This window comes from Morone saxatilis, unplaced genomic scaffold (assembly GCF_004916995.1).
Source record: "Morone saxatilis isolate NCDOM2014 unplaced genomic scaffold, NCSU_SB_2.0 Contig1, whole genome shotgun sequence".
In the NCBI taxonomy this organism is placed as follows: domain Eukaryota; kingdom Metazoa; phylum Chordata; class Actinopteri; family Moronidae; genus Morone; species Morone saxatilis.
Window position 1 is genome coordinate 12,446,802 of NW_023339651.1, and position 8,520 is coordinate 12,455,321.

Sequence of the window (8,520 nt, forward strand, 5' to 3'; positions counted from 1 at the left end):
CATTATTCATTCATTCATTCATTCATTTACAAGTGATGACAGACTGATTGGTGAAAATGTGCCATTTGAGGAGTATCCATGTTAAATTGGCTTTGAGTTGCGCTTGCCGTCTCAGCCAAACATTTGATTAAATGTGCATAATTCAGTGGTGAACAAGGGGGCAAGCTGTGTTGCTCATTTTTTGGAATACATATACAGTTTTTTACAAATGGACAGAGAGAAACATGTTATGTTGCTGAGTCCTCTAGAGTCAGGGATGAATGGGACAATATGTCTTTTATCATTTTCCCAAAAAATCGGGCTCTGGACAGAATTTAATCTCAGATAAGACCCAGGTTCAGTTGTTTTTCCAATAAAGAAAAAAACTGCTTTCTTTCCTTTTTGGAGTGAAATTACCTTCAAATTTGTCTTCTTTTCTCTCTACATCTTTCCATGCTCCAGAGTCCTCCATTTCTCGCTAATAAAAAAATAGATTTACTAAGAATGCTCCTCTTTCCTCTAGGCTCAGGCCCTCTTTCAGTTATACACCCCAGGCTATACTGTACCGTAGGCTGGGCCGATCCAATTCAGGCCCCATCTGTTGGCATTTAGCACCAGCTTCCCCGCCTCTGCACTGATCTCCGGTCTACATTAACTGCCCTAATTTGTCTGCCAAAGCCCACTCTGATTGCTACCATGTGATGTTATGTGAAAGGTGAGGGATGCCTACTTATCTGTGAAGACGCATAGAGGAAAAGAGCAAGGAGAGGTTCAAAATAAGAGGGGGCAAGCAGGGTAAGAGAAAAAAAAGGCTGAGGGAGGAAAGGAAAGTGATTAGAGAATGACATGAAGAGAAGAGACCACATGACAGGATTGGGACGAGATGGGAAGAATGGGCAGTGGTTCAGTCGGTTCATGAATGTGTTCATGTGTAAAAAGTGACCTATGTGGTTTTGATGGTTTTGTGACGACAGGGGCCTTCCCTCAAGAGATAACTAAGACAGTGATGAGACTGAGATGTCGTCAAGATCCACTGTCCAGGACTTTTTCCCAGTCCAAGACCTTTTAAGTCATGCTTCAATGTCTGCAGGCCAACACAACCACCCAGTGAAAAATATTCCATTTTCTTCTTAGAAGTTTTAAATCCACTGGATCCATTTAAATCCAGACTTTTTCTCTTCCTTTGAGTCACGTCTCAAAAAAAGGACCAAGAAAGTTTACCCTGCCAATGGGAATTGAGGTCTTCATCTCTGTGACGGTTGGACAAGATGAGATCAGTGAGAAGAGCATCAGGTTTGATTTCAAATAGCAACTCTATAAGGATATGCTTGAAGCTGAAAGCTAATGGTATTTAATGACCACACTCGAAGGCAGGGCGGAAAGCCTGCTTCCATAGCAATTGTGATAACACCACCAATTTCTGCATATCTCTAGACATCAGAGCCGCTCTGCAATAGACACTGCGTAGGACCCCGCAAGGGCCTGTCTCCCCCTCATATCAAAGCTTGAAAAGGCTTTCAATGTTTACAACTTTGATTAGAGGATGAACAGACTACCCCTTAAAAAAAGAGGGAAATAAACACCATGAGAGTGAATTGCAGGAAAAGGAGTGTGACAATGAGTGTTAGCATGCTAACATTTGGTAATTAGCACAAAGAAAATAATGATAGGAATGCTATTAGTTTTGCAAGTGTCATAAACCAAAGAGTCAATCTAAAGAAACAATCAGTTGTCATCATCATTTATTGGTACCAAATTTCATGGCAATCCACCCAATAGTTGTGGATATTTCAGTCTGGACCAAAGTGGCCTGAATGACCGTAAGTATTAATCCTCCTGGCCGATCATTGTGTGAAGTAAAGGTGTTGAAGAGGGGGTTTCAAACGCTGTTCAAAGATGCAACAAGCACTCCATTTCATTTTAATTCTAACCAGAGTTGAATCAAGCTACACTTAGACAGCATCTTCTCCCTCACATGGGCTACAGAACACATCTGAGATCGACAGATCGACACCAACAGGCATATGATGGACTTTCCCCCTCTATCACCAGTGTCACAGGGTTATAAAAAGGGCCAGGCAAGCTCCCCACAGGCAGCAACCTGCTCTCAGCTCCCCCTGTGAAGCCTCAAGCCCAGCTGTGGGAGAGCGCCTGGCGTAACTTGACAGCTGCTCACCAGGACGTGGCTCTGCCAGGAGTACTCTCTACCCAGAGACCCGTCACAGCTAATGACGGCTCCTGGACCATTACTCCTCCAGCATGTCTAAATCGGCCATGGATATTTGAACTTAAATATGTTGATGTAATATGAAAAATAGTCAGAGAGCAAAGGACTTGATCCATGCCCACCTTTTCTATTGCTTTTTGACAGTCTTGACATTCAGTCACTCACTGGCCCAATAAAGTGTTGTCATTTACAGACTTGGTAACTATTAAAAACCAATGTCAAACTGTGCTGCTGCATCTGACAAAATGAGTGCAGTGTGGCTCTAGAGCAGCATCACAATAGTGGTATCCATCCACCCATCCAGAATAATTCTCACTGACACAAATCATGTTAATTTGCAGACACAAAACTCAACCCTAAATAATTGTTCAAAGGAGATAAGGTGGTGAGATTTTGAGAGAGGACATTTTGAAGGGGAATGCTTCCTAAGGGAGCAGAGGGGCACCCTTCCTCCCCCCATCCACCAGAGGAAGTTCTGGACAACCAGGGCCTTGTGTCTGCCAGGGAAAGCAGGAATCAGGCTCTTGGTTCAACAACACAGGCACCTGTGAAAATATGGGCAGCACACCACGTATCAAACCAAATAAACTCACCATGGCGTAGAGCGAGGGCACGCTCTGATGACAGATGCCACTCGGCAACCGCGCCCGCAGGCCAATAAAACACCTTGCTAGCGTGATGGTAGACCTAAGGACTAGATCTGGTTTTCATGGCATACAGGCTTCGATGGTGTAATAGTGTCTGTATTCAGAATCTGGTAAAAGCACAAATGGATGCCAAAAATAGTTGAGTGTTAAACTGTATGGAGAGTTCTGGACAGCAAAAAAAAAAAAAGCATAGGAGACTGCCACCTAAAACACTGCTGCACAGGAATAACAACCTCAGCAGTTGCACAACACCAAAATACACATACAATGAGTGACTGAGGCTGCAATCAGTCATTTTTAATAAAAGCAAATTCCTATGAGTGTATGTCACAGTTCAGTGGCTAGCAGGACCCAAGGCCTGACATGGTGCTGTAAAACCAGAGGAAACCACACTTCCTGTCCTCTACTCCTGTTTCTTGAGCGGTAATGGCTGAAGCCAAGCTACGGCCAGGGCAACACAAGCAGGGACTGCATGTAGTAGAACCAGGCCACAAAATAAGAAAGCCGTCACAATTTACTTTGGCACCCTAACCTCAGGCCAGCATTACCACCGCCGACTGAGACCGCCAGTTGTTCAAAAACACACATGACATGCTAGACGGGTATCCAGGCACAGACAAACGCCATCCTGGCATGATCCTGTTTCCTTTTCCTCCTGACAGGCATAATGAAATGTCATGCTTGGCAAAATGTTGACAAGTTTTGGAGCGGTGCGGCGTGTTGGTAAATCGTTACTTTCGAGCACTCATTGCAGGGGAAGAAAAGGTACCTCATTCTGCAAACATGAGTGACTGGAAAAACAATCCATACCAGTGCCATGGACCAGAAACTCATAACCACTGGCTGCATAACCATACCTAAAACCTTTTCTCTTTTAAATACGGGAGACTTCAGTCTTGCATCCGGGAAGCTTGACTGCAATGCATTACACAGATTATTTCCATCATAATGTTCAGTGAACCTGTTTAAATCACTTTTTACACTGACTCTGGTTCTGAATATGGTTGATGATTATGTTTACCTCATAGTTTCCACTGTGTAGAGAATGTCATATTTGGATCATTTTACTGTACTGGGGAAGTTTAGCTTGGAATGTGAAACCTACAGTATTTGGCCTCACTAAAGCAATTTGCAAGTAACATGAAGATGAGATGAAAATGTTTGCTTTGAAGTTACTGGCCAAAGGACCAGCAAGACCTACACTTAATGCTTGAAAAAAAGATGAAATCCATGTGTACAAACCTTACCACACAATGCTAGAGCAATGATATTCTGTGATATGGGACTGTCAGTAAGGAGCAATAGAGAGGATCTTTGAGTAATGCTCCACCTGAATGTGCACCTGTCCTAGATAGCAAAGAAACCAGAGATAGGGGTGGGGGCAGGGAAAACCCCATCGAAGTGACGGAGCCAGATGTGTTACTTTGTATTTTTTAAGAATTTCAACAGACATGATAAGGTTTATGCCGGCTAAAGGAGACCATCAGTATTTTACATCTCTCCTAGTAATACTTTTGTCTCCTTGAACCAGCATGCACTCTCACGTGACCTTTAGATTCTATATATATTTTCTCTTATGCCTATGCTCTGAAAAGTCAACACTGATGTTCATATATGAAGGTTCAGTTGTTTAGATAGCCCACTGACACAAGCAGGCCATTTCGCAGAGAGATGAAGCAGCTTTGCGCATAATCAAAAACACAGCAGACCTGAATGCAGCATCATGAAGAAGCACTTAACTCCTGAATCCAACTATATCCCCTCTGCTGCAGTGCAAAAACCCTACAAATGACAGTTATCTTTGGGGTCCAGGTTCTGGGGCCTCCCTGGTCAGGGAAAGGCAGGGGGCTGTGTGTGCCAGGGTGCCATGACAGAGTTATGATTATTATTTCAAGGCTGAGGTGAGGAGAGGGTTATTGGGGAAAAGGGAGTGGGGTGGCCGCGCCACACAAAAAGCATGCATAATAACAACCAGGTGAGAGGGCTTCGTAAGCTCGCTGGAATGCAACTGACTCCTGAAGCTCTGTCTGATTACGAAAAATAGAAATTAGGATTTAAAATGAGCGAGAATAGAAATGAAGAAAACAGAAGAGCGAAAGAAGGATTTTGTTTATGTTCTCCTTGTCTAAAACATCGTACTTGACCTTCACAAATTGCCAAGCTTGTAATCATAATAGAGTTAAGTGCAGACGGCACAAGCCAAACTTGCTTTCATAATAAAAATCTGTTTGTTTTATGCCAAAAACAACATAGGTCTCTGGCAGCTCTCGCCTGTTTTACTCTCCAGCAAGAACTCCTCTTCCTTCCTTGTTTATCTTTCAACAAATCTAACTACTCAGTCAGTCAGTTAAGGCCGGCATTCAGTGAGAGTCAATTACAAGACACCTTTTTGAAATGTCCCTGAAGACCTGTTGGTTTGTGGTGTGAACAGCGGTATCACATTACACATCTAAAGTGAGCAGCAATAGGCTGACGGTCATTAGAAGGTGTTGAGCTACAATATGGCTAACACCAGCTCTACAATAACCACTGTGGTTATGACTTTTCAGCGGTGGTTAGCACGGCCTACTGTGGAGTTTGATCGACTCAAGCGCTTTGGAGAAAATTAATGCTGACTTGTAGCCATTAGTGTTTTACCTCAAAAATATATGGACCTGAATATTTGTTTGTGGGTACATGATTTGAAGCAGATTTGTGACATCTGAAAATCTTCTTTGACAGTTACATTTGTTTAGCCAAGTGAGGTTTAGCCAAAACATGTTTTAGAGTAGGCAAAAAATGTATTTTAGAGAATTTGACAATCTTATTTTCATCACTGTTTTGGTGTAAAATAGTTATACTGATTAAAAAATCCCTCTGAACAGCTTTTAATGACATTTATTGTTTTCTTATGACTTAATTTCTGTTAGCATAATTACTGAGCAGAATGGACCACTCAAGTACTCATTGCTTTAAAATGTTAAACCTTGTTATGACTTCCTTCTGTCTTTTATTGGTGCACACTTGTAATTCCCCCAAAACAAAAGATTAGCTGTATAATCATATGCCATCATCCAGGTGACTATATTTCTCAGTGTAATACATGCATCCTTTCATTTTTCTCATTCTTTTTTTTAACTGCCACCATCTGGTTTTAATTAAGGGGCCATCTGGATACCCCCACTGCATACGCCCCACCCCCCCAAAAGATGGAAAGTTACACATGTGTGCAGCACTCACTTTTGTACCTGAGAGGTGAGCTCTTTTCAAGAAGAACGGTGGCTAGACAATGAAAAAGAGAGCTGTTCAAGGTGAGATGTTTGATCTCTTTGGATTAAAAGGCAAGAGTCAGTGATCGAAATGAATAAAACTTAAAAATAAGAAGGGATTTCAAAGGTCCGGTGTGTAGGGTTTAGTGGCATACAGCAGTGCAGTATCGCAACTCCCTTGTTTTACCCTCCCTTCCATGCTCAAAGGAGAAACTACAATGGCTGCGAAACACATGAAAAACACAAATACCCCTATCTAGTGCCAGTGTTTGGTTTGTCCCTTCTTGGCTACAGTAGTAACATGGCGACCCGCAGTGTCTGTAGATATAAAAGGCTTAGAATGAGGTAACAAAAAATTCTGTATTCAGGTGATTATAATGAAAACATAGTTTTGCCTATTATATTCTATTTCTGCCAGTAGATCCCCTTAAAAGTTACACACTGGACCTTTAAGAAAGTGATACGCATGCCCCAGGTGTCCAAAAGAATCAGTCATTGCAGGTTTAAGTTAAAGAGTTTAAACAACTCCACAGTCACAATTAGATTGCGAACATTCAGTCATCAGTTGTACAGATGACAGTTTTAGTGTTACTGTCAACACCGAAAGTAAGTCATGCTTAAAGTTCAACAGAATGTCTGTCAACCCTTAAATCTAGCCGACATCCCTAACCGCTGCCTCCCGAACTCCATTCCTTCAGCCTTGGTCCAGCACAAGGATTACCCTCACTCTCTCCCTCTGTCTATTTGTCTTGACATCTTTTATCACCATGCTAGCTGCTCTGTGTCTATCCTTCAGCTTTTCTCCCACGGTAAAGTGCACAGTCAGGCTGCAGATAGCATGGACCTCCACCCATTCTGAGTATTCCACCTAGCAGCCTCATGCATACCTGCGGCCAAGCCCAGCTGCAGCAGTACAAACATACAGAGAGCCTGCATTCCTATACACTGTGCCTGCTGCTGTTTGGTCTGCTTAGCATCAGTCACTGACTGTGTGAATTGCTTCTTTAATGTTGTGGCAATGTTAGCATAATGTTAGATGATGGTGAAAGTGAAGAGAGCAACCCAGGCAGCAACCATGACTTCTTATGATATACGGTATCTTTTTTGTTTTTTTCCCTGATTGTATGAAAATGCTGCAATATACTTAAGCCTGAGAAGTTTAAAAATAATTATTTGAATGTCCACAGTTCCATACCAACTGGGCAAACTGAATCTGCTGAGGAAGACCATATGATATAATTGAAACCTCCAAAACAGCTACTAAATGGACTTTGTGGTGAGATTGTTTTGTCAGCCGTGAAGTTCGATTTAATTTTAATTTCTACTTTCAAACTAAAATCACAATATTCATTTTTGAATATATACTATAATTTCACTGTAAATATGTGAGATCATGCGGTACATACTTTCCCCCTACACCTCCGACAAGTTTGTAATTTGAACCCTGTGCAGTACAACCTCCCTTTGTTACACACACAAACTAGAATCTAATAAAACACACACACACACACCTCTCTCTCCAAAAGACACAAACCAACAAAGGCGTTCACTGCCTTGCAATTACATTCCCAAAGTAAAAACATTTCTTCGAACTTTTATATCAGACCTTATTCTGACTCAACCTGTAAACTAAAGTTTATTCAATTAAGCAGTGAGTGAATGTTGGATCCATTTAACAAAGTTCTACATGGCATTTATCAGTTGCTTAAACTGAAAGCATCAGGGGTGGCTCTCATCCAGGTAAAACAAGAGACGCTTGTTGTGGAAACACTGCTCATGTTGAAAAGTTAACTGCGATTCAATTTTGTTATTTAAAGGGATTTGAAATCCTTCAAAACATTTTTATATCGAAACGTTGATAAGTTTGAGTTGATTAACCATTTAAACTGCTCTCTGATTTAATGTTGACTGTCACAGTGGAGTTTTTTTTGTTAAATGTGTACTTTCATGCATATGGAAACAAACAGCATATGCCCAGTTAGAGTAGAGTTATAGTTTACATGTTTTGCAATGGCTAAATCATTATTTTCCCATATGTGAGGACTACAATGTGCTAAAAGTTCAAGTGTAATATTTAGGAGGATCTATTGTTTGTAATTTTGTGAGTTGCAATCCACAATTACAGCATTAAGTATTTCATTATAATGTCTATTTATTTTTTCAACAGTTTTGGCCATCACCTCTTATCTGGGGGAACAAGTACTTTGGACAATAAAAATTAAATTAAACTTAAGTAAAAGGGAAATGACAATTCTGACGTGACCTTTAGCTGTACCGTCACGGTCACAACATGCTAGCGCACACACTGATGCGCAGTCAGTCGGTCGGCTGTGTGTCGACGGGTTACAGCTACAGTCCATGGAAAATGAACGGATAAGCGCAACGCTACCAATAACGGTAGCTTCAGCTGAGCGGAGTT